At 48.7% G+C, this 26,440-nt stretch overlaps 1 long non-coding RNA gene across 2 annotated transcripts in view; it reads right to left on the bottom strand.

Moving 5' to 3' along the window:
• Nucleotides 1-25,003, bottom strand: part of LOC129528378 (uncharacterized) — a 40,473-nt gene extending 15,470 nt beyond the window's left edge. The window contains exons 1-3 of one of the 2 annotated variants that reach the window (XR_010131263.1): nucleotides 24,811-25,003; nucleotides 2,800-2,881; nucleotides 2,596-2,714 (exon numbers count right to left, since the gene is read on the bottom strand). This is a non-coding gene — a long non-coding RNA (uncharacterized lncRNA). The remainder of the gene's footprint in view (nucleotides 1-2,595; nucleotides 2,715-2,799; nucleotides 2,882-24,810) is intronic. The other variant, XR_008673652.2, reaches the window with a different exon arrangement.
• Between the last annotated feature and the right edge of the window lie 1,437 nt (nucleotides 25,004-26,440).

The raw sequence follows: 26,440 nt of genomic DNA on the forward strand, positions 1-26,440 counted from the left end.
CCTATGCCAAAAACTGAGACAGATGCTACATCCTGGACTTGATGATTATTTTTTGAACGATCATGTGATGTTGCCTGGAGGTTGTGTAACTGCACCTGCTCCGGCAACTTTCATGACTCAGCACAGAGGAAGAAGCCGAGCGCGATTCTCCAACACACTGGGGTACGTACTGGCTGGCCTATGTCCTGGGTCGTCCAAGAGCAATAGTTGTTCACAATGACAGGTCAAGTCACCTCCAGAGTGTATATTATAACTAATGTAACCTATTTGAGAAAGAATGAAGGGTTTATGTTTTTTGAGAATATTTCCATTAGGCGGGCTTAGAAAATGTAGATACTTAAACAGTTTAGCATCTAGAAGACCATAGAACTATTAGAGAATCTGTTACTGAAAATTCGCCTGTCATTTTATGGCAGGATACTGGCAGAGTATTTTATCAGGCTGCAACATGGCTGCATTTTTCTCCTCATTACGCAAGATGTATCCAAGACATTTTCCCTGTTTCAGGTCATTACTCATCTTGCGCAGCCACTGAGCAAAGTGGGTCACAGGGTCCTCAACTGTGAAGTGGCGACGTGAGACACACGACCTCCTGTAACCCTTCAGCCTCCAAGAGTCTGGGATTCAGTAGACACAAACTCGCTGTGAAGGATGGAGCCACTCACACAGAGGCGCGCCGCCCGCCTCACCCTCTGAAGGTGACTTTCCACAGCTGGGACTGGAGGACCCTGGGGCAGATTTAAAAACTATGATCCCAGACGCACAGACCCAGAGTAACCGCAGCCTGGCTTGTGTTGCTCAGGGGGTGACAAGGGGCACTGGGCAACCCTGCTGGCTGAGACTCAGCCCCAGCCATCTTCCAAGGTTCTAGAATGTTCCAGAACCAAAAAGAGAAGCAGATGGCTACAAGTGAGGGAAATACTATTTCTCAGTGATCATTTACAACCAGCAGCTCCTAAATGCTTTTTAAAAAGGTTGATGAGGGATCTAGAACTAGAAATACCATTTGACCCAGCCATCCCATTACTGGGTATATACCCAAAGGACTATAAATCATGCTGCTATAAAGACACATGCACACGTATGTTTATTGCGGCATTATTCACAATAGCAAAGACTTGGAACCAACCCGAATGTCCAACAACGATAGACTGGATTAAGAAAACGTGGCACATATATACCATGGAATACTATGCAGCCAGAAAAAATGATGAGTTCATGTCCTTTGTAGGGACATGGATGAAATTGGAAATCATCATTCTCAGTAAACTATCGCAAGAACAAAAAACCAAACACCGCATATTCTCACTCATAGGTGGGAATTGAACAATGAGAACACATGGACACAGGAAGGGGAACATCACACTCTGGGGACTGTTGTGGGGTGGGGGGAGGGGGGAGGGATAGCATTGGGAGATATACCTAATGCTAGATGACGAGTTAGTGGGTGCAGCGCACCAGCATGGCACATGTATACATATGTAACTAACTTGCACATTGTGCACATGTACCCTAAAACTTAAAGTATAATAATAATAATAATAATAAAAAGAGATTTTTAAAAAAAGTTGATGACTTCACTAACTCAAAGAGACACAGTCATTCCTGGAGGCAGGGAGTGCAGGAAGAGCCAGCAGGGTGCAGCAGCAGTCCTTGAAATAGCAGGAAAATCCCACTTGGACACTTTGTCTGTGCAGATCCACATCTCCATGGAGAAGAAGCCTAACTCCTAAGTTTAGATCTGCCTCTGTTTAGCATTCCCTGCACAGCATGACGTGAATGCAGAGGGGGATGACATTTGCTGACTGGTACATCTAAAGACCTATCAAGGAAGAACGGGACTTGCCCTTAGGCCGAGAAGGCCTAGATGCGTCCGTCATCCCTGGCCAGCTCTTGTTCTTGGTGTGCCCACTGAGCAGCATGAGGGCAGCCTCAAAGACTCGCTTGCCGAGCAAACACTGCCAAATGTCACTGCACAAACCACCGAGTCAGGACCCTTCTCTGAAGGCTTCTCTGCCTACTGGGCACATAGAAATGAGTTTAAAATCTGCAGACAATTGATTTCAAGTGAAGACAGCTGGTGCTGAAGTGATTCCAAAGTGGTGAGTTTGGGCAGCCTGACCAGCTGCTGCCATGGGGGGCTGTGCAGAGCTGCCTGCCCTGAGGGCCATGCCTGGCACAGTGAGGCCTCTCAAAACCATTCTTGTGAATGCCCTGCTGCTCTCTCAGCACTCCATTTTCATGAACTATTTTGAAGTCAGTGGAAATGGGTTTCTCAGGGCCCTGGCTATGGTTTGAACATGTCCCCAAAGTTCAGGTGTTAGAAATTTAACCCCAGTGCAACCAAGCTGAGTGGGAGCCTTAAGAGGTGATGGGGTCACGAAGGCTCTGCCCTGCTGAATGGATTAATGCCATTATCATGGGAGTGGGTTTGTTGTGAAAGTGAAATCAGCCCTTCCTCACTGTCTCACCACATGGTGCCTTCTGCCATGTTATAAGGCAACGAGAAGCCCTTGCCAGATGCAGCCCCTTAATCTGGGACTTCCCAGCCTCCAGAAGCATAAGCCAAATAGACTTCTACTGTTTATAAATTACCAAGTCTGTGGTATTCTGTTACAGCAGCAAAAAGCAGACTAAGACAGTTGGTCTTCAGAGAGCAGACATTTTCATATTTGAGGATATTTCATCCTTCAGGGATACTTCTCTTATTTTCTCTAAAAGTAAGAAAAATAAAAGCCAGATAGGAAGAACAATGAGTGAACACCATACTTTTTCTCACACCCCAAGTGGAAAATATACCTTTCTTAAATAAGTGAGTGAACAGTCCTGGATGGCTTCACAATAGCATGTTGTAGAATCAATGCATTCTTCTTAAAACTGCCTATAAAAAGAAAAAAACTACATTCAACAGCTGCAATGCTGTGCTCTTTTATTCCACCCCAATGCTGGAATTATAAGCACAATTCTCCCTTTGCATCCCTCTTGCATCAACCAAAAGTTGAGTTGCGAAGTGGAGTGAAAACTATTAAATAATCACCATATACATTTGTTTTTGAATATTCACTTTTCTGCAAAAACGTGGTTTTACCACATCTTTCGCTAATATCCTCTAAAGAAAGTGAACAACTTTAGTCCATGGGAAGTACTTTATGAGGCCTCAAAGCAAAGATGCTGATAAACCTCAATCCTTTCTGCTTTAGTGTAAGCCTTTCCGTCTTGAACTATATGTGTTAACAAACAAGTGAAGTTTTTTGTTTTTGCTATGAGTTCAGGAGACAGGGAAAGATGGGTAACCCACAGCCTCGTGTCTGGCAGAGTGAAAGGGTGGGCTGGTTCCTGGTATACTGACGTTCTCAGTGTCTACAGGTCCCTTTGTGCAAAGCAGCCTGCCCTGCAACGTCCTCTTTCAAGAGCTGTTTGGACCTGAGCTTTCCCAGGCTCTGACCTCCCTCATGCTTGAATGGATACTACAGCCAGTTAGATCAGTGTCATCCAATTTGAGAAGTCACACTCCTCAAAGACCCCAAAGACCTGAGACTCGAGAAATCCTTATCTGAGGGACCAACATGTAGTTCAGTAAGAAAACACTTTTAAATTGTGAATTAACAGTAAAAAAGAGAAGTATTTTCTTTACAGCATTTAACTTGAAAAGAATTCATCATAAGTGCTGTGATGGATTTGAGGTGACTGTCAGTTTGGCACCAGAAATATGTTTCTCAAACACACATAGTTCCCAAGAATATACCAACGCACCTCATAGGTTCTGAAGACCGCAGTTAAAGAAACACATTTTGATATGGTTACTCTTATATCTAGGTTCATTTTCTCCAAATAACTATACCTTCATTCATTAATGTGTCATTTCTTTCAGGAACTATTTTCTGAGTCTCAAACATATTTCATAGTACTCTCAAGCTTGAGGTTCTGCCTGAGCACGCTCCTCCTCCTTTTCTTTTGTGACTCTTCATTTCATATGGAGTTAAACCTGAGCTCCTATATGTGGCTTTCATAATTATCCAAGAGTATTTTCTGGACATTTCCAATTCTGACCCATTTCTGTAGTCCCAAAAGAACTCTTAGCATACAGCTCTGTCCATTTACTTGACTTATTCATTTCTTTAGTAACCACTGGCTGCATTCTAATTTCTTCAGAGAACTGTGCCAGGCACTTCCTGGGGTTCAAAGAAAAATTCAGCAGAGTCCTCCTTCATGGCAGACCCTGCCATCAGCACTGGAAATCTCCCTGCAGAGGGCTTATTGTCTAATAACACTGTGCTTAGGGCCACAGGGTTTGGAATCAGATCTGTGTGAATTTGAGTCCCGGTTCTGCTGCTTAACAAGGAGTCACACAATCCCTTACCCACACCTGAGCCCCAATGTCTCCATCTACCCAAGAGTGGGCAAATCGCACGGCGTTGTTGCAAGCATCGTCTGAGAACCAAGGTAACGAACTGACTGCTGATCCAAGGCAGGCACTCAACCGTAGGATTTTAAGGGCCACAGATATGGGAATGAAGAACTCCATAGAAGATAATGATGGAAACTGAGAAGTGAGTGAGATGTTAGTTCAGAGGGAAAGGAAATCTTCACAACACCCTGTCTTAGCAGGATCACCCTTCCTTCTTTCCAGCCATTCAGGTTCCATGAGCGACCAGCCCAGGTTGCTCACATCCTAGGGTCCTTCCTGAGCATTTCAGACCTGGGTGCATCCCGCACTCACACTCAGTTCCTACCTTGTGCCGGGCCCTGCCATCAGCCCAGAGAGCCATGGTAAGACTCACCATTTCCTTTGAAAGTCTCGTGGGCTGTCTTCCTGTCCTCTCACCTCACCTTCTGACCTCCCAGATTCAGCCCGTGTGCCAGGGCTTCTCAGCCCTCTCTGTGGGTGGTGGAGAAACACGTCCCCTTCTCCACCTCACCATCTCAGGAACACAGTCCTTTCCCCCTGGCCTTTTATACTCTGGGGCCAGAATCCAAATAGTCTATGAATCTCTAGCACTCAGTTTAGCCTCTCCGTCAGTGTGTTTCAAGGAGCACTAATCTTACAAAATGTTCCCAGAAGATACTGTTTCTGGGGCCAACTAATTATGGGAAACATGGCTCTCTGTATCATCCTCTTGGAGATTTAAAGTATGTTTTGACTATGAGAAATCTTGCAGTAAGGAAGCCTGTTGATATTTGCCTAACCCAGCATTTCCCAAACTCACTTGTCCATGGAACCCTCCTGCAAGTGACAGCCACACACAATCAACAGGGCCAGGCTCCACCTGGCATGTTCTGGGAAATGTGCCATATGTAGCTTTGTTCTATTTCCACTTTTGTTAGCTTCGATGGCAACAAGGTTGAAAGTGCCCTGAGATAAGTGACTTTGTTGTGAATTGTTTAGTAATAATAATAGCTAATTCGTAATTCTAAGCACCAGATGGGCATAAAGTAGGTTCTCAATAAGTGCCCCATGACAGCTCAGCCTCCCTGGAGTGATCATTTTTCAGATCTCAAATTTACCTGACTCACACAAATATCATTTGGCTTTGGCTATATGCATGCCCGGCCTCATTGCTTTGGTGTATTTTTAAATAAACGATTTTTAGAGCAGTTTTAGATTCAGAGCAAAGCTGAGCAGAAAGTACAGAGATTTCCCACGTACCCACCTCCCCACATGCATAGCCTCCCCCATTATCAACATCCCCCACCAGAGTGATGCATTTGTTCCAGTCCATGAACCTCCATTGACACACTATTGTCACCCAGAGTCCACAGCTCACATCAGGGCTCACCACTGGTGCTGTACATTCTACAGGTTTGGGAAAATATATAGTGGCATGAACTCATCATTGCAGTATCACACAGAGTAGATCGTCAGCCTTAAAGATCCCTGTGCTCCACCTGTTCATCCTTCCCCACACCACCAGGCCTTATCTTTCCCTGTGTCGGTAATTCTGCTTTTTCCAAGATGTCCTGTAGTTGGAAGCACACGGGGTGTAGCCTTCTCAGACTGGCTTCTTTCACTCATTTATGCATTTAAAGTTCCCCCATATTTTTTCATGCCTTGATAGCTCATTTCTTTTTGCGTTGAATAATATTCCACTGCCTGGACACACCACAGTTTATCCATTCATCTACTGAAGGACATCTTGGTTGATTCTGAGTTTGGGTGATTATGAATAAAAACAAATAAGCTTCCATAAACATCCATGTGTGGGTGTTTGTATGGATGCAAGCTTTGGTGCATTTTTGGTGTGTGCTCTTGAAAACTGGGCTGACAGTTATCTGAACCAAGCCTGGAGAGCAGGACGTGCCCTGGCTGGCCCCTCACCTGCTTCTGAACAATGAGAGGCATTTTGACCCCTACACCTCAGGAATGTGACTTCTAGAGTGAGGCTCGGCCTGCCTGAGGCTGAGCGAATTATCTAGCTCTTAACTTAGGAGTGTCTGATGGTAAAGAGAGATAGGAATAGGCAAATAGCACTTTGCTTCTTAGCAAGAAACTGCAGCAGGTAAGTTTGGAGTATAGAAAGAGGAAAGATGGTTTTAAGTGTTTCTTTAAGCAACTCTCCAAAGGTTACAAACTTTCATGAGAATAAGTGAATTTTCTGGTTCAGAGATTGCAGTTGAAATCTGTTCGACCTTGTAGGCAATTTGATCCATGCCGAACAGAAATGTAATAGAGGAACGGAAGGGCGCTAGCTTGAGTCACGACTTGGATTAAATTGAGAAATTCAGGTCTTGTTGTTAGAAAGTATGGCTGCCATCTCATAAACAATTCTGAATCTGCAGCCTGCAAGCCCCAACCCGGGCCTGTCCTTGACTGAGTTTGTTCCCATCAGATACTCATCGCAAAGCTTTTGGGGGACGTAGCACTTGCGTTCTAAGCGGGCTCTGAGATAACTTACTGGGGTTCCACTAGTACCTTGTGAGCCATTGCCACTCCCCCTCTATGATGGCCTCGCCCAGGGCTAAGGGGAAAAAGCAGCAGGGCCCCCATGGACCTATCCAAAAGGAGATTAATCCAGGGTACTCAGGAAAATCTGTGTTGGAAATCCCTGAAAAAACATGGAAGCAGCATGGTGTGTGATTCAGTACAAACTACAAAAAACCTGGAGAAACAAGGCTTCCATGTGAGATTCGTGGGAGCTCTGTGACCTTATGCCACCAGCTCTAAATCAGCATTCCCTCATGTGTTTGCATAAACTTAGTGATAATACTTATTGTGATTTAAATTAATTAAAATAGAATAAAATGAAAACTTCAGTTCCCCAGCCTCGAAGGCTGCCGTATCCTACACACAGTGAAGAAGACCCTGCCAGAGATAGCTCCCCTGGCAGCTGTGGAGAGCCGGCCTTACGGGAACGCTCTGACACTTGCTGCGTGAACTGGTGACTGCAGAAAGGAAACAGGCTCACATGGCACACGGGAGGGTTGCTCCAGCCCTTTTTGGCTTTCTTGGCAGCAGGATGCTGACCAAGGTACAGTGAAACCTATCAGTTCGAATCCACACTGGCAGAACCACCGCAGCCCATGCAAGGCAAGGGCCTGAAAGGGGCACGAGTGTGGGAGAACCAGCCCCACCCTACTCCCTGCAGACCCAGCTTCCTGCTTGACAAATGTATACAGAGGCTGCTATTTCTCTTTGAAACATCCCATGTAGATTTCATTAAAAAAAAAACAAAAAAAAAACCTCAAAACTCACAAGATTCCCACTTACTTAAAGATCACTGTCATAACCTGGTTAGCAATCATCACACACAGCAGGCCTGCAAAGGGACCAACATCTGCTCAGAGTGAGGGAGACTGGCCTAGCTCCACTGAACCAGTTTAAGAATCAGACTGAACCAGTTTAAGTATCATTTTAGATCCCAGGTTAGCTTGCTGGAGCTGCCATAACAAAGCACCATAGACTGCATGGCTTAAACAACAGACATTTCTCTCTCACAACCCTGGAGGCTGGAAGTCCCAGATCCAGGTGTGGGTAGGGCTGGTTCCTCCTGAGGCCTCTCTCCTTGGCGTGCAGATGCCATCCTCTCCCTGTGTCCTCACATGATCGTCCCTCTGTATGTGTCTGTGTCCTCATGTCCTCTTAGGAGGATGCCAGATTGCATCAGGGTCCACCTGGTGACCTCACTTTATGCTAATCACCTCCCTAAAGGCCCTGTCTCCAAATCTAGTCCCATCAGGGGTAAGGACTTCAACATAAGAATTTGGGCAGGAGAAAATTCAACCCGTAACAGATCCATACCGAGATGTTCAAATCACCTGGGCAAAATCGGGACATTGTTCTCTCTCACAGCAGGACATCATAGGGTTCATTTGTTCAAATGCTGGAACATTCTTCAAACCCTGTCTTAGAATCTCAGAGTAGGGGCCTCAGAGGGCCCCTCAGTGAAACTGCCTCCATGGTGGCTGCACCTGAGCTGCTGCCTTGGGGGTGACACCCCTGGAACTCGCCCCAGAGTCACCCACTTGTCACTAAATGGTGCCATGAGCACGGCCTCCCCAGGCAGAGCTGATTTGATCACGAGCTTTGACTCCTGTGATTGGCCTTGGACATCTTTCTCACTAGTGTGTTATTTTCCTATTCCTATTTGGTATTCTCTAGTGATTTGAGTGAGTAGGTAACTAAGTTTCCTGTTTTAATGATATATTTAGGAAATTCTGATATCATTTCAAGTATCTTTAAAAACAATCTACTTAATTGTCAACAACCAAGTGTATGGAAATTTACGTAAAATCCTGTTTACAGATGAGAGAAGGCGGCTGCTGTGGTGACAGCACACAGTCAGCAAAGAGGTCCAGAGGATGACGTGCAGCTTCCCGGCGGCCTGGAGAGCTCCCCAGGTATCACCCCATCTCGCTTCCATCTCAAGGCTCTGGGCACCCCCCTCTTGCAGACCTGCTTCTATTTTTTTGGACAGTTTGGGCAAATCACGCTCTTTAACCCTAAACACTTCGGATCACTTCAAAACAAGATGCTCAGAAAAGCGAAACTCTAATCCGTCAACCAGGGAAAGATAGTAACTGTCTAATCGCACAGCATCCCACAGTGAGCAGCCACCAGGCCGGGACAGAGCAGATGGTGCATCCGGGTGCCTAGACTGCCCCACCTTTGAATTCAGAGGAAAAAAGTCCCAGTTCACTGCAGCAGCATTACTCGGGATAAGGCCTTGATCTCATAACCTCTCAGTAGTGGCTGTGGGGTGGGGCTGGCTTCTGGACACCCAGCTCAGCTGTGTTATCACCTTCTCCCATCCTGTGGGAGGGCGTGTGCGCTGATCACTCCTGGTGTGAGCACAGAGAGGGGTCGAAGTGGTCAGTGCTGCTGAAGGCCGCCGTGCATTTGTTCTGTCTAACATACATGCATTGGGCACCCAGGGGGCTGGTAATGGTGAGTGACACAGACACACAGAGGCTGTCGGGTGCTGCTGAGGATGGTGACTGAGTGAATCATGGGCGGTGGGAACAGGCAGCAGGAGGTGTTGCAGGAGAGGCGGAGACCTGTGGCTCTGGGAGCCCTTAGGTGGGAGGAAGGATCAGTGTCTCTTCCAGTTAGGTTTGAAGAATGGTGCAGGACTCCCTGGTGAGCCAGGTGGACATGACCTCAAGCTCCTGGGCCCATTGCCTGGGATGCATCCCAAGGCACGCACCAGGACCTAACCAGTGTCTTCAGCCTCTGCTAGGAGCTTCCAGTCAGAGTCCCCCTGCACATTCAAACGTGTGACAAGCATTCTCGATGCTTCACCTATGCCCAGGATTTGACTCCAGCCAGTCTTTGCACAGTTGTCCACTTCCCTGTTCACTTTTCTTTAAGTCATGGATAACAAAGGGTGGAGATTTGATGGTGTTGCTGTCTTCCGCCGAGTGTGGGATAGCCCACAGGGCCTCTGAGCACTTCACCATCCATTCTCTAGCCATCTCTGTCTGTCCCAGACCCCTCACCCTTTGATCTGCTGCCAGGCCGGAAGACGTTTAACTGATTTTGCAGATTGGGACCAAACAACTTCGGTGGGTGGAACGGCTGGTACGTGCGCTTCCTTTCCCTCCCCCAGTGTCAGGGCACTGAGGCTGGAGTTGGTGAAGCACTAGGGCTCGTGCAGCAGGTGAGAGGAGGGAAGCTCCTCCCTGGGAGGGACAGGCACCCCTACTCGCCTTCACGGAGCCATTCTTCAGCTCCCAGTATGTTAGCAGGAGTTTCAAGAAAGAAACGACAGAGGCCATCAAATACACAGATGAAATTTTTAAGTGAAAGGAAATACTGTCCAAAACTTTCATTTTAGAAACGAAAGAAGCATTTCTAAAGAAGCATTTCTTGTCCCGAGAGACAAGAGGGCCACCCATGGTTGCTCAGCGTGGGCTGCCGACGGCCGCCCGGGTTTGGTGCATGTGGTTTCTTGTCTGCTGTGCACTGAGCACAAACTACATGCCAGGCTCTGCCCTGTGCTTCTAAGACATTATTTTTCAATACTCATGGCAAACTGATGATGTAGATATTGATGCCTCCTTTACAGAGTAGAAAACAGAGGCTCACAATGCTGAGAGCTTTGCCCAAGGTGACACGCTAACCTGTGCTTCCCAGGCCTGTGTGTCACCAAGGGTCTTACCACAATGAAAATTTTGATTCAGTCCGTCCAGGTTGGGGCCTGAGATTCTGAATTTCCAAGAAGTTCCAGGTAATGTGAGTACAGGAGGCCCGAGGACTGCCCCGTGAGTAGCACGTCTCTAAACCGGCATCTCTGCTTATCGTCAGAGAGGTGCACAGGCTGATTCTGCAGGCCTCTCCTGGCTGACGCTGGCCTCGGCACCCAAGAGCAGAGGGAACTGGTCCTGGCTGTGGAGATTCAGGGCCTCACCTGGACTGTGATTCTTGAGGCCATGACCATCACAGGGGCCCATGGGCGGGGCCCTCACACACCTTCCAGGTCACCCTTTCTCTGCCCAGCAGGGTCTCGCTTCTGTACCGAGGTTTAACCCTGTGGCACTGAATATTCACAGCTTTTCACAAACGCGTGTCACTGGTGAGATTCCTACAATGTGGACCAAAAAAAGAGGCATCGTTTTTCCTGAAACTGACACCATCCCATGATAGACAAAAAAGTAAAAACACTGAGCATTTTGACACTGTCTTGTTGCCTTGTTATTTGAAGCAGCAATAAATGAATCAATAAGATATTTAGGACATTTCAGCTGGCAAACTCAAATATTATTCAGCCGTTGTTATCAAAAGCCAGATTGCACTTAGCCCATAAAATACTGAAGAAAAAAACTGCTATGAATAATATTTTATAATTTCTTGGCGAGCGTTTGATATGCACCTACACAGCACAGCAAAGCATGCCTTTGCCTGTGATTCTACCACACCTCACCAACGCGTTTGTTAAAACAGTCTGCACAGGGCTGTAAATGCTGATGCCAAGGGAAAAAGTAAAAAGGAAAACTATATTACCTGGGGGAAGTGGTTTTACTTGATATGACTGAAACAGATGCTGAACAAAACACATCATCTAGAATCAAGAGTATTGGGATTCATAAGTAAATTCATCACAGAAATGTTTCAGACTCTTTCGAGGTATTGTGTCCTTGAGTTATTCAATAATTTGTTGTTAAGGCAGGTGGAGGAAAATAAACTTTAGATTCACACAGACCTGGGTTTGGATTCTGTCTCTGATGAATATTTGCTGCGGATGAATATTTCTGGGGAAGTTATGTAGCTAATTTTGAGTTTCTGGATAACAGAGCTTTCCATTAAAGATTGATTTTACAATTATGTACCCAAAATTCTACTCTTCTTTTCTTTTGTTCTTTTTTTTTTTAATACTACGATGGTTTTTAGTACGTTCATAGAGCTGTGAAATCATCACATTTTTGTCATTCCCTAAGGGAAACATGCTCATTAGTACTCATTTCCTTCTTTCTTGCGCCCACATCGCAAGCCCAGGCAACCATGAATCTACTTTCTGCTTCTATGGATTTGCCTATTCTGGACATTTCATATAAATGGGATTATACAATATGTGGTCATTTCCTTAATCCAGTACAGTTTTTCCCATTTGCCTCCTTTGTACTGTTATTGTCAAGTATATTACATTTCCGTATGTTATGCGTCCAATAATACAATTCCATACTTATTGTTCTATGCAGTTGCTTTTGAAAACAGGAGAAAATATATGCATTTATACCTTTTTAAAAAAGTACGTAATTACCTTTACTACTGCCCTTTGTTTTTTTGTGTGGATTTGAAAATCGTATGAGTTCACTTGTTTTCAGCCTGAAGAACTCCTTTAATATCTCATAAAGCAGTTCAGCTAGCAAGAAATTCTCTCCATTTTTGCTTATCTTGAAATTTCTTTATTTCACCTTCATGTCTGACAGATGGCCTTGCTGGATATAGGATTGTGGATTGTTTCTTCCTCTGAGCACTTTGAATATGTTATCCCACTGCCTTCTGGCCTCCATCATTTTACAGAGAGATCAAGTATTAATCCTACTGGGTTCCCTTCTTTGTGGTGAGCCATTTTATTCTGTTCCTTTCAAGGTTTCTCCTTGTCTTTGTCTTGAACATTTTGATTCTGGTGTGTCTAGGTATGTGTGTCCAGGTGTGTGCGTCCAGGTGTGTGTGTCTAGGTGTGTGTGTCCAGGTGTGTGTGTCTAGGTGTGTGTGTCCAGGTGTGTGTCCAGGTGTGTGTGTCTAGGTGTGTGTGTCTAGGTGTTTGTCCACGTGTGTGTGTCCAGGAGTGTGTGTCTAGGTGTGTGTGTCTAGCTGTGTGTGTCCAGGTGTGTTTGTCTAGGTGTGTGTATCCAGGTGTGTGCGTCCAGATGTGTGCGTCCAGGTGTGTGTGTCCAGGTGTGTGTGTCTAGGTGTGACTCTTTGTGTAGAGTTTTTTGGGCTTCTTGAATGTGTAGGTTAACATTTTTCAGCAAATTTGGGAGCTTTTCAGCTATTATTTCTTGGACATTTTTTCTGCTTGGAACTTTTTTTCTGCTTCTTTCTCTCTCACATCTCCTCTGGTACTCTCATTAAGGGTGTCCCAAGCTTCTATTCATTTTTCTTAATTATTTTTCCCTCTCTGTTTTTCAGGTTGTATAATCTCTATTGACATAACTTCAAGTCTGCTGGTTCTTTCTTCTGACTGCTCCAATTTACTGCTGGGCCCCTGAGTGAACTTTTCATTTCAGTTATTGTTCTTTTCAACTCCACAATTTTTTGTTTTTTAAAATAATTTTTATTTCTTTATTGATATTCCTTATTAGATGGGACATTGTCATCATAATTTCTTTTAATTCTTTTAACATAGTCTCCTTTAGTAACTTGAATATGTTTCTGTGGCTGTTTTGACACTGGCTATCTTTGTCTGTTAATCCGATGTCTGGAATTTGTCATAGTTTCTGTTGCCTTCTGTTTTCCTGAGCATGGGTCGCACTTTCCTGTTTTCTTGCATTTTTGTGGAAACTGGCATTTTAGGTAATATAACATAGCAAATCTGGATTCTGACCCCGACCCCCAGGGGCTGCTGTTTCTGTTTGATTGCTTGCTTGTTTATTTGATTAGGGACGTAGCTCTGATATTGCTCCTCAGAGGGCACAGCCTTGGACTAGCACACAGTCTCTCCGACCACCTGTGGTATCTATGTTTTTTTCTGGGCTCTGTTAAGCTTCTGCTGGTCTGTCTCTCTTTGGTGTCACACACAGCTGTTAACATCCACTAAATGCAAGTGCTCTATCATTTTTTATGATGCCTGGGGCACAAATTGCTCCACAAACTCATCCAGTGAACATCAGGCCCTTTTGCAAGGGCAGAGTGTTGCCAGCTTTTCAAGTCTGCTCAGACCCCTGGAGCCCTTCTCAACAATCTCTCTTCCTTGTTCCCTCTGTTTAAGTTCTATCCAGTCTACCATTTCACCCACTCTTAATTGTTCATCAACAAAATCTCCACTATTTTTGCCAACTTCCTTGGGCTTGAACTTCCGCATGCTGTTCTCCAAGTAAAGTCTGTCACCTCAGGGACATGCTCTGCTCTTAGGTCTCCTCTGCTCCTGGGGACCGTGATCCAGTTCCACCAGAGCGACACCCTTGCTGCATGAGCCAGTAGCTGGGTGGGCATGGTAGCCTCTTGTCTTCCTAGCTTGCCCCTCCAGACATGGAACCTCCACACTGTGAGTGACTTGGTGTGGGGCAATCCAGGCAGATGTGCTCAGTCTGCCACGCCTGGGATGGGGCTCCCACCCTCTGAGGACAAGCACAGGCTGAAGCAGGGGAGCCCTAGTCCTCTCAGTTGCAACTTCCTGGAATGGTGCTTCTGCAGTGCAAACTGGGAGGGATGAGAGATGCTGGTGGCCTGCCTTCCTGGGGTGAAACCACAGCCCTAGACCAGGAGCCGGGAAGACAGACCACAGCATCTTGTTAGCTGGACCTTCCTGGAGCAGAGCTTTCATCACAATGCGCTTTGAGGGTGGGGAGCGGTGGATTGTGGCTCTGATACCACTGATCCTTACCGTTCTTACTGAGATTTGATTATTTATTTGAGTAAATATTTATCCACCTGCTGTATGCCTTTAGGATAATTTCTAGTTTTAAAAAAATGAATGTTCGGCGGTTAAATGGTTATTTCCTTGGATAGAGGGCCTGCCAAGCTCCTCACACCACCATTCCAGAAGCTCTCCTCTGCTGCTTATTTTTGAAAATAAAATTTTATTGGAACATCCAGACATGCTCATTCCTTTATATATTACCTACCCACGTCTTCACCCTTCAACAGCAGAGTTGGTAATTGCAACAGAAACTGCATGGCCCGTAAAGCTTAAAACAGTTATCCGGCCCTTTACAGAATTTTTTTCCACTGCTTGTCCTAGATAATAATTTGATACAAATTTGTGCTCATTTGTTAATTCAAAAATGTGTAACTATTTATATGCTGGGATAAACCAAAGAGACAAAGTTTCATCCCTCAGGAGATTTCAGGTTAGAAGAAAAGATCATTTTTAGTCAGAGACCACAAACATAGGCCAGGCTTGGTGGCTCAAGCCTGTAATCCCAGCAGTTTGGGAGGCTGAGGCAGGAGGATCACTTAGAGTTTGAGACCAGCCTGGGCAACATAGTGAGACCCTGTCTCTACGAAAAATTAAGAAAAAAAAATTGACCACAAATATAAGTCAGACCACGACTATAATAGATATGGCCTAAGAGATATTCCCTGACTCAGGAAGAAGCGGCAGACATGACGAGGAGACTATACTCAAGAAGACTCCCATGAAGAAGTGAAAATGGAAGCTAAATTCTGAAGGATAAGCCAGCATTAGCAAGGCCAAGAAGATCCCTCAGGAGCTGACCCTGTGACAAGGATTGGAGTGCAGGCTGTTTATTTCCAAGAGAGAGGAAGATGGCCAACAAAGGGTACGCTTAAAACCAGTCACCACTGTGGGCAGCTGGAGCCTTCTGCCACTGTCAGACTCTGGGAGCCAATGCAAACAACAAAAGCAAAAACAAACACCCAAAAGAGTGCACCTGAGATGTATTCACCCCAGAGGGCGAGGAGACGGATAGATGTCCGTAACCAAGGTCTCCTGAGGGCTGTGCCCTGACGCATTTATTCCCTGGAACTTTTGCCTGTGGATGGAGCCGGTGGCAGCAGATTGGGTTTTAGCTGCGGGACAAAGACCTTGGACAAGGAACTGGGGGCACTGGCCCCTGAGAGCTGGCTGGGGGGGCACTGCAGTGCCACGTGTAGAGAATATGGGCAAGGCCCCAGCAGTGGACATTATGGAGGTACTCCAGGCAGAGGGAGTATCACCAGCAAAGGCCCCGTGGCAAGGGAAGACCACAACCAGGGTCCAAGAGAAGAGGGCAACAGCAGAGCCACGTGGAGCCAGGGACTTATTGGACACAGGCCCCTCATTTCCTGGCACGTGAGATGGTGTCCTTGGTTATCCTGCCCTAGAACATGCTTAAAGGTGTCCTATAGTCACTTAAGAATTCATCCAATACCGTAGTGCCTGTGAGTATCAGATGTTTCATTATTTAAACTTCAAGTATTCTTGTATGTATTCATTTCATTAGTAAGAAAAATAGTGGTCAAAAGGTGAGAGGAATTGCCCATATCACACAGCTTATAGAGCTGCAACCACCATAACTGAAGCATCAAAAGGGAAGGAAATCGTGAACAAAAGTCCACGATGCCTCCAGCACACGCACAGGGTCTTTAATTCACACCTTCCCCATGGATTGGGCTGAAAGGATAAGCTCCAAATTTGCAGCATATTAGTGTGTTTTTTCATTAAAGATGATTCAGTACTTGCAAGGGTCATTTCAGCAGCTGCAGGCCAAAGTCTCTTGTCCCTTCCTAAGGATAAGAGGAGCACGGTCATGTGGATCCCTGCACCCTGACTCAGTTTGAGGAATGCATTCTTCATTCTGTGCCAGGCTTTCTAATTAAGGAACAGCTCAGATGCCACCGCCTGCACGGCAGTCACCCTTGACCGTCCCAGGCTCGGTCAGCTGCTCCGGCTCTCTCTATGCTTCCCCAGCACTCTGTATTGGGCTCTTTTTTACCCTTCATCAGGCTGCATGGGACATAGCCTGATCCCGGATCCTGGCTGTGAAGTAAGCCGCGTGGCTTCGGCGGCACACCATCGTGGCTGTGGGCTGGCTGAGCGCTCAGCTCCTCAGCACCTTGGAGACACCTTGGCCCTGCTCATGGTCCTGCTGTGGGGCACTGGTCAGGTGAGGGTGGGGGGTCTGCAGTGATTAAAATACTCCATTACCTGGGTATGCAATCCGTTCAGATATTGGCACGTGATCCAAGTCAGGCCAAATAAAATTTGCCCTGAGAGTTTATGAACACTGAGAGATAAATTATGAGTCTTTCTCTAGGGATCTTGCTACAAGGAATAAATGGATGCCGCTTTCAGGAAGCCTTATGAAACAGAGAATAGTGAGAACAAAATACAAAGAGAAGCAGAGACAAGAAGACAGAGAAGTGGATGGAAAGATGCAGGGATGGATGAATGGGTGGGTGAACAGGGGGTGGAGGGATGGGGGAGGGAGGAAAGGAGAGATGAAGAGGTGGATGGAGGGATGGGCAGATGGATGGGGAGGGAGGCAAGGGAGAGGGATGGAGGAAAGTAGAGATGAAAGGATGGATGTGCACATGGATCAATGGATAAAGACATGGGTGAGTGGGTAGGTGGGTGGATGGGTGGATGGAGGGAGGGAGGGAGGGTTGGATAGATAGGTGGGTGGATGGATAGGTGGATGAGCAGCAAAGAAACAGTTTCTGACAAAATTATTTAAACTTGTATATCTAGTTATGACTTCAGCTAGAATCTTTCACTAGATTTTTATGATGTGAGCCAATAAATCTCCTTTGGATTCAGCCAGTTTTGCTAGGTTGCTTGCTACCAAAAAATTTAAAATTTGCGTAATATATGCTCCTCTCTCTCTTGAATTCCCTGCTGTGCCCACTCGGCTCATATCTGGAACCGTCTCCCTCACTGCTGGCTATCTCTAATCCCCTCCTTCTCCTTGGCCCTCATGCTCTTAACCACGCCTTCTTTCCTGTAGGAACTGTGCTTCTATAGGAAACCGTCATTCCACTCGCTTGAGACTATGCTGGGGAACAACAGCAGTTCCAAACTTGCCCACAGCCCAGGAGCGACGTGCACGGAAGCAGGAACATCCTGCACCTTCATCACAAGGACTGACTAATGGTGGTTCCCTTTAGCTACAGATGACTCCATCCTTCCCACTCTCGCCCTTTAGATGACAGTCTTCCCCCTGATCTCCACACCCAGCTCCCTCACTCCCAGCTCCACACTTGCTTCCTGGTTGGTCCTGGTGGGCCCTGGTGTGTCTATGGGACTCAGCAGGCACCTGTGCTGATGGTTTCTGGGTTCCTGGATGTTTGCTGCTGGTGCCGCTTCTCATCTTTCTCATGAACATTTCCAACTGCACCACGATCCCACTGAGACACCTCTCAGGGAACTCATTGTGTGGAGAACTGAATGCTTCTCCTCCTGCATCCCATAATGCAGACAGTGGCTTCTCCACCCTCCCAGGCCCCAGCCCCCCAGCCCAGAAACCCCTCAGTCCTTTGTCTCCTCTCCTAAATCAACAAGCCCTGTTGGCTCTTGCCAGTGAAGTTCCTCTCACTCTTCGGCCTGCCTGTCACTGTCCAGTCCTCGTTAATTCTTGCCGGATTTCCTGTGACCATCTCTTAGCTCCAGGCATCATCTTGCCTCCAGCTTCACCCCCACACAGCAGGGACCTGTCTCCTGCAAGCCTCGCTGTCACCACATCCTGGACGTACATGAGGGCCTGTGTCTTTCACAGCGAAGTCCAGACCTCCTGATGGTGAGCGCAGCCCTTTGTGATCTGCCCCCGACACTCAGCCGTCTCATTCTCAGCTCCTCACACATGTCTCACCAGAGCCATATGCTTTGCATCTTGGATATTATTTTCAGGAAATTGCCCCAAACCAAGCAGTGGGACCAGGGACAGTCGGTGACTTCTCTGGTCCTGTCTTTCCTTATCGATAAGATGAAAGGCTTAGACAAGGCCACCTCTATGGAGCCTGGCCAATTTGCCCCACTGGGTTTCCTTTTGATATACTTAATGACACTAAAAAACCTATTTAAAGGTACAAATTCTGAGAGAGGGAAAGAAACAGCAAAATGCAAATTCTACCAGTTCACCAAACCCAACTTAAATCTTCTTCAGGAGCACAATGCAGCTGCCGCCCACCCAGGCCTGCCAGGAGCCTGCAATGAAGTTAATTATTAGACCTGAGGGCATTTGAGTGGAGTGGGACTCCCAGCACACTGAGGAAGCAAGAAAAACCTGAAGTAAAAAGAGAGCTAAGCTAAGACACCTGATAGATGTTAAGTGAGGAATAATCCCCTGGAAAGTAAGTTAGGAATGTAGAAACTTTTTCCAAGTTGCTCACTTAAATCGTTTCCAAAATGGTTTGACTTTTTCCTTAATGAAATTGTCATGATAGGTGGGACATAACTTTGGATTTGAGTTCATAATATCTCTTAAAATCAATTAGAATAATAAAGTCATATATGTTTCTGGCAAGTTAGTGTGTAAATATCTGGCTCTAAAACCTACTGTCAGCTGAGGCCAGGTGCAGTGGCTCATACCTGTAATCCCGGCACTTTGGGAGACTGAGGCGGATGGATCACCTGAGGTCAGGAGTTGGAGACCAGCCTGGCCAACATGGTGAAACCGTGTCTCTACTAAAAATACAAAAATTAGCCAGGCATGTGGCGTGCACATGTAGTCCCAACTACCCGGGAGGATGAGGCAAGAGGATTGCTCTAAGGTGGAGGTTGCAGTGAGCCGAGATCACGCCACTGCACTACAGCCTGGGCGACAAAGGAAGACTCCATCTAAAACAAAACAAAACAAAACAAAACAAAACAAAACAAAACAAAACAAAACAAAACTTACTGTGAGCTGAAAGAACTCTGGCCATCGAACCTGCCTATGCCCATGACCATCAAACCTGCTTACGCCCATGTCCATGTGGACCCCACCCCAGGGCCAGCCTCTCTGGAGCTCCAGACACTGCAGGACAGAAACAGGAGAGCAGGAAACAGCAGGAAAGGAAAAGGAGGAGTGAGAGAAGAAAAAAATGAGGGAGGAAGGGAGAGAAAAGAATCAGCCCAAGTCTCCATGCCCTGTCCTGGTGACGTGACGGACCAGCACTTGGGCAAGGTTGGAGAGTGGAGGGTGTGTGCTGAGGGGGGCGGCATGGGTTTAGCAGGTGACGGAGCTGACCATTCTCAGCCCTTCCTGAGTCACCCTGGAGACCAGGCCATTTAAGAACACCTCACAGCCCCTCTCCATGGCGACTTGGCGGGAGGAGCCCTGCCACAGCTCTGTCTTCTCTGCACTCACCAGCCTTTTTTCCCTCATAGCCAAAGTCACGCAGCTTAATGTTGACACAGCTCTTCCGACTTTACAGGATGCTTGTCGTTTTCGAACCACTTTACCTACCCTGAGGGAGAAAAGCAGCTAAAACCAACAACGGAGGCATTTTATTCTTGAAGACACTGAGAAAGGTGGCGAAGGCCTGGCTGTGGAGAGAAGAAACAAGGGGCGCCCTCTCCTCCCTCTTCTGTTTCTCTCCACACTGTGGCTCCCACTAAAACACATTTAAAGCCAGTTCTTGAAGGGTTTTCTCCATAACTGATGTGTCAGTTTTGTCTGACAATTCATTTTTCAAATAATCATCCATTTGGGAAGTCCTTTTTTGTAAAATTCACATTCTAAGAGAAATTTTAAAAAACTAAATCCTCTAAAACACGGATATATCTACAAGAAGACAGCACCACAAGACACTATCAGGTCCCATGACTCAGCCCTAGATAAGCTCTTCGAAATAAGAGGGAGCTCATCTGTCCAACATCTCATCAGTTTCATTAACAACTCCCAATCCAAGCCTGTCAATTAATGACAAACCGCTGTTTATGTAATGAAACACACAGATTTTTCTGACTTACCGCTTCTACATAGATTCATCGTGTTTATTTATGACTTCTTCAAGAACGACAGAGATTGAGTGAGGTATTGCAGTCACTGCTGCAGAAATAATCAGTATTTAGCATTTGGACGGCACTTTCCTTGACAAACACCTCACTACCCGTCACTTAATTTATCACTAAAGTGCCAGTGGCTTTCAGAAGCTAGCCATTGCCCTGCCCCCAAGTCTGTCATCACACTTCACTGTCAGAGAGAAGCCTCTGAAAATGGAAAGATCCCGGTATGGCCCCCTGTAGGATGGAGCTCAGGTGCTCTGGTTTCTAGGCCCCATCACCATTGCTGAAGCAGGGAGTTACAACTTAAAATCTAATTTAGAATTACATTCACTATGAAGAACCGAATTATTTTAATTACCGAGCTGATAGCCTGCTTGTGACCTGCAATGACTGAAGGACATTTTTAAACATAAGACAAAGCAGAAAAGTCATAGGCATGTCCACGTGTACCCTAGGAAAGAGAAACTCCTCCTCCAATGAATAAATGTAAGTGAATAGAAATAAAGTTGCTTTCTAATTACATCCCACAGACCCAGCCTGCAAGAGAGAGGTCCAAAACCGGTTGCCACTCACCATACAAAGAGCCAACCCAGGGAGGGAGCACATGTGTCCCTGACCTCTGTCCCAGGCTGGAGAATGGACTGTCCCCTCTGGGAAAACCTGACCAGACCAAGAGAAAATGCTGACGGATACAGAGAGCTGAGAGCTGCCAAGGGAGACTGCGCGGCCCGGTCACCCCACAGCAGCCCCATGTGAACAGATGGTCAGGAGTCAAAAGGAGGATGAACCATGAAGGACAGAGATCAAAATGGGAAAAGGAAAACAGACCAAAGACAGGTGGAGAGCAGGAAGGAATTCCAGTAACTGTAAATACTGTCTTCAGAGAGAAAAGATACGTCACCACTAAAGAACTGGAAGTCATGAAAAATAAACAGTTAAAAAAAGAGGATCTGGGAACTTAAACTCTGAAACAATTTTTAAATTCCATAAAACTTGTACTAGATAAAGTTGGTAAACCTCACAGAAAGTAAATCAACAACAAAAAGAGATCTAAAAGGTGAAAAATAGGAGAAAAAAGTATAAGAAAATTGGAGAAGTGGTCTGGAACGTTCAACACCAGAAATAATGTGTTCAAGGAAGAGACAAGATAAAAGACTGAGAAGAAAAAATTATCAATCAAAGAATTCCAGAAAATGTCTTAGTGTTTTACTCCATTTGTACTGCTCCAACAAAATACAGGAGACTGAGTACTTTATAAAAAACAGAAATTTATCTCTCACAGTTCTGGAAGCTGGGAGTCCAAGATAAAGCACCAGCGGGCTCAGTGTCTCGCAAGGGTTGGGACTCTGCTTCCCAGATGGTACCTTGTGGCTGGGCCCTCACGCGGCAGGAGGTGAAAAGGTAAAAAGGCAAACCCAGGCCCTCAGCCCTTCCTTAAGGGCACTGATCCCACTGTGAAGGCTCTGCCCTTGTGACTTAACCACGTCCTTCAGGCCCCACCTCTCAATACTATCACCTTGGCCATTAAGTGTGAACATATGAATTTGAAGGTACACTTTCAGACCATAGCATTCAGAACGCAACACAGGTTTCCAAATGAAAAGAGCTAGCACAGAGATAAAAATGAACCTACATCATATTGTCCTGCAATTTCAGAAAGCCAAAAATGAAGAAAAGACCCTGAATGCTTCAAGATAATAAAGAAAAAAAGTGTATCGCTTGAGGATGGGGGACGAGATTGTGATTGAGCTTCTCTAGAACAACATAGGAGGCAAGTGGAAAATGAAACAGTGTTTTCAAAATTCAGAGAGAGCTTTAAATCCAAAATATATTCTATAACCAGAGAAACTGTTAGTCAAGTAAAATGTGAAGAGAAATCCTTATTTCCTATACACTCATTCTCCTGGAGGAATTAAACAAACAAAAAAGTGTGATCCAGGAAACAGCACTGCAGTGCAGGTGAGAGGTGAAAAGAGTGTTCAGGATTAAGGTGAAGACGGAGCTCAGATGCTGCACACCTGTACTGCATGCCCATATAATACACCTACACAGCACACCTGCACAATATACCTGCATACCACCCCTATACAGCACACCTGTACAATACACCTGCATGGCACACCTACATAATATACCCCCACAATACACTTTCACAGCACACATGCATAATACACCTGCATAGAACATCAGCACAGTACACCCACACAGCACACCACTCAGCATTCTTAGTTTAAAAATAACTTTTACTTTAAAGGTAATAGTACACACATAAATTGTTGTTAAAATCTACAGTAACAAAGAGAAGTAACAATACTAATAGCCTGTCACAAACTGATTCTTAATAACCTATATAAACAAACATTAAGCCCGGGTGCCGGGTGGCTCATGCCTGTTATCCCAGCACTTTGGGAAGCCGAGGCAGGCAGATCACTTGAGGCCAGGAGTTCCAGACCAGCCTGACCAACATGGTGAAGCCCAGTCTCTACCAAAAATACAAAAAATTAGCCGGGTATATTGGCACGCACCTGTAATCCCAGCTACTTGGGAGGCTGAGGCAGGAGAATCCTTGAACCCAGGAAGCAGAGGTCGCAGTGAGCCGAGATCATGCCATTGTGACAGGAGAGAAACTCTGTCTCAAAAAAAAATTTATACGTTTACAACAGGTGCATTCCTCCTGCTTTCTGAGGACGCCCTGCTATGTAGCTGAGTAGTCGCTAATAAACTATCTTAACTTCACTATACTCTGTGACTTGCCAAAAGGTCTTTCCCATGTGAAATCCAAAAACCTGTTCTTGGGGTCTAGGACAAGACCCATTTTATGATGACAAAACTATACAAATTCTAGAGGAAAACATGGAAAGAAAGCTATGTGACCTTGGGTTTGGCCATGAGTTTTAACACGACACTATCAGAGGCATTTGAACCCCTCCTCTACATGAACTACAGGGTGGTTTATGTTCCACTGGCTAAGAGAAAGTTTTCTTCAAAAATGTGACATGATTTGAGGTCAAACATTAATATCAAGTAAACTCAAAAGATTGAGAAGCTAGCATTAGTTCTGGGAAAACCAGAAGTGTGCCTTTTTTGGAAATAATCATTGGTAGCACAAACTTAAGAATCTCCAAAGGAAATAAAAATGAGTTATTAACTTACAGTTTTCATCAATTAAGATATAAATGAAGCTAATGAAATCCGGAAATACAATTTCACTGTTTTTAATGTTCATTAAAAAAAAAAATCCTTATCAAATAGCCCCAGTAAGTCACCAATTAAGTCTTTACTACTTAAAAGCAAAATCCACCTATGTCCTGAACACTATCCACTTTACAAGCCTCATTATATGTACTGGAGACAAAATTCAGAAATAAATAAATATATATGTACATACATACAAATATATTTCAAATTAAAAAATACTTTTAGAGAGTGGTATGTATTACATTTAGAAATTAATAACGAAGTAAATTATGGGATGTCATCCACGCCTGTCCCAAAGGTACCGAATTTATAAATCATCTCAGGTGCGGAGCAGGACAGGTTGAAAATAGGAATGACATGAACCCGCGCGGAACAGCTGCCGGCGCGGTGTCCAGGGCAGCACCCCGCCCGGTCCCGGCCCCTCCAGCCCTGGGCCCGACCCCTACTACGCCTCTGCCTCGACGCGAACGCGGAGCCCGAGCGCGCGTCACGCCGTGTGGGGCCGAAGAGGCTGCCACCCAGAGGCGGAGTGCGGGCTCGCGAGGGTCCCCACCCCACTCTCGCTCCCGCCAGCACCTACCGACTCGCGTCCCCGCCGCGCGCCGACTCGGGAGCAGCACCGCCCCCGGCACAGGAGCCTCACGCGCCTCTTACCTCACAGGAAGTTGGGTGGAAGCAGCGCGGACCCACGGCGGCGCACCGAACGCACTCCAACGGAACCCGGGGCAGACACGCGCTTTCAACCGGCGGAGACACCGGCAGGGCCAGAAACGCGTGCAGCAGGCGCGGGAGGTCAGTAAGCTCCCCGCCCCGGCCCCCCGGCCCGGGACCCCGGCCCCGGCCCCGGCCCGGCCCCCCGGCCAGAAACGCGCGCAGCGGGCGCAGGAGGTCAGTAAGCTCCCCACCCCGGCCCCGGCCCCGGCCCCTCCAGCCCTGGGCCCGACCCCTACTACGCCTCTGCCTCGACGCGAAAGCGGAGCCTGAGCGCGCGTCACGCCGTGTGGGGCCGAAGAGGCTGCCACCCAGAAGCGGAGTGCGGGCTCGCGAGGGTCCCCACCCCACCCTCGCTCCCGCCAGCACCTACCGACTCGCGTCCCCGCCGCGCGCCGACTCGGGAGCAGCACTGCCCCTGGCACAGGAGCCTCACGCGCCTCTTACCTAACAGGAAGTTGGGTGGAAGCAGCGCGGACCCACGGCGGCGCACCGAACGCACTCCAACGGAACCCGACGCAGACACGCGCTTTCAACCGGCGGAGACACCGGCAGGGCCGGAAACGCGCGCAGCGGGCGCGGGAGGTCAGTAAGCTCCCCGCCCCGGCTCCGGCCCCCCGGACCCCCGGCCCCGGCCCGGCCCCCCGGCCAGAAACGCGCGCAGCGGGCGCGGGAGGTCAGTAAGCTCCCCGCCCCGGCCCCGGCCCCCCGGACCCCCGGCCCCGGCCCCCCGGACCCCCGGCCAGAAACGCGCGCAGCGGGCGCGGGAGGTCAGTAAGCTCCCCGCCCCGGCCCCGCCTCCCGGCCCCGGGACCCCGGCCCCGGCCCCGGCCCCGCCTCCCGGCCCCGGCCCCGGCCCCGCCTCCCGGCCCCGGGACCCCGGCCCCGGCCCGGCCCCCCGGCCAGAAACGCGCGCAGCGGCCGCGGGAGGTCAGTAAGCTCCCCGCCCCGGCCTCGGCCCCCCGGCCCCCCGGCCAGAAACGCACGCAGCGGGGGCGGGAGGTCAGTAAGCTCCCCGCCCCGGCCCCGGCCCCCCGGCCCCCCGGCCCCGGCCCCCCGGCCCCGGCCCCCCGGCCCCCCGGACCCCCGGCCCCCCGGACCCCCGGCCCCGGCCCCCCGGACCCCCGGCCCGGCCCCCCGGCCAGAAACGCGCGCAGCGGGCGCGGGAGGTCAGTAAGCTCCCCGCCCCGGCCCCGCCTCCCGGCCCCGGGACCCCGGCCCCGCCTCCCGGCCCCGCCTCCCGGCCCCGGGACCCCGGCCCCGGCCCGGCCCCCCGGCCAGAAACGCGCGCAGCGGGGGCGGGAGGTCAGTAAGCTCCCCGCCCCGGCCCCGGCCCCCCGGCCAGAAACGCGCGCAGCGGGCGCGGGAGGTCAGTAAGCTCCCCGCCCCGGCCCCGGCCCCCCGGCCCCCCGGCCAGAAACGCGCGCAGCAGGCGCGGGAGGTCAGTAAGCTCCCCGCCCCGGCCCCGGCCCCCCGGCCCCCCGGCCCCGGCCCCCCGGCCCCGGCCCCCCGGCCCCCCGGCCCCCCGGCCCCGGCCCCCCGGACCCCCGGCCCCGGCCCGGCCCCCCGGCCAGAAACGCGCGCAGCGGGCGCGGGAGGTCAGTAAGCTCCCCGCCCCGGCCCCGCCTCCCGGCCCCGGGACCCCGGCCCCGCCTCCCGGCCCCGCCTCCCGGCCCCGGGACCCCGGCCCCGGCCCGGGACCCCGGCCCCGGCCCGGCCCCCCGGCCAGAAACGCGCGCAGCGGGGGCGGGAGGTCAGTAAGCTCCCCGCCCCGGCCCCGGCCCCCCGGCCAGAAACGCGCGCAGCGGGCGCGGGAGGTCAGTAAGCTCCCCGCCCCGGCCCCGGCCCCCCGGCCCCCCGGCCAGAAACGCGCGCAGCAGGCGCGGGAGGTCAGTAAGCTCCCCGCCCCGGCCCCCCGGCCAGAAACGCGCGCAGCGGGCGCGGGAGGTCAGTAAGCTCCCCGCCCCGGACCCCCGGCCAGAAACGCGCGCAGCGGGCGCGGG

Source organism: Gorilla gorilla, chromosome 17, assembly GCF_029281585.2.
Source record: "Gorilla gorilla gorilla isolate KB3781 chromosome 17, NHGRI_mGorGor1-v2.1_pri, whole genome shotgun sequence".
Taxonomy (NCBI): domain Eukaryota; kingdom Metazoa; phylum Chordata; class Mammalia; order Primates; family Hominidae; genus Gorilla; species Gorilla gorilla.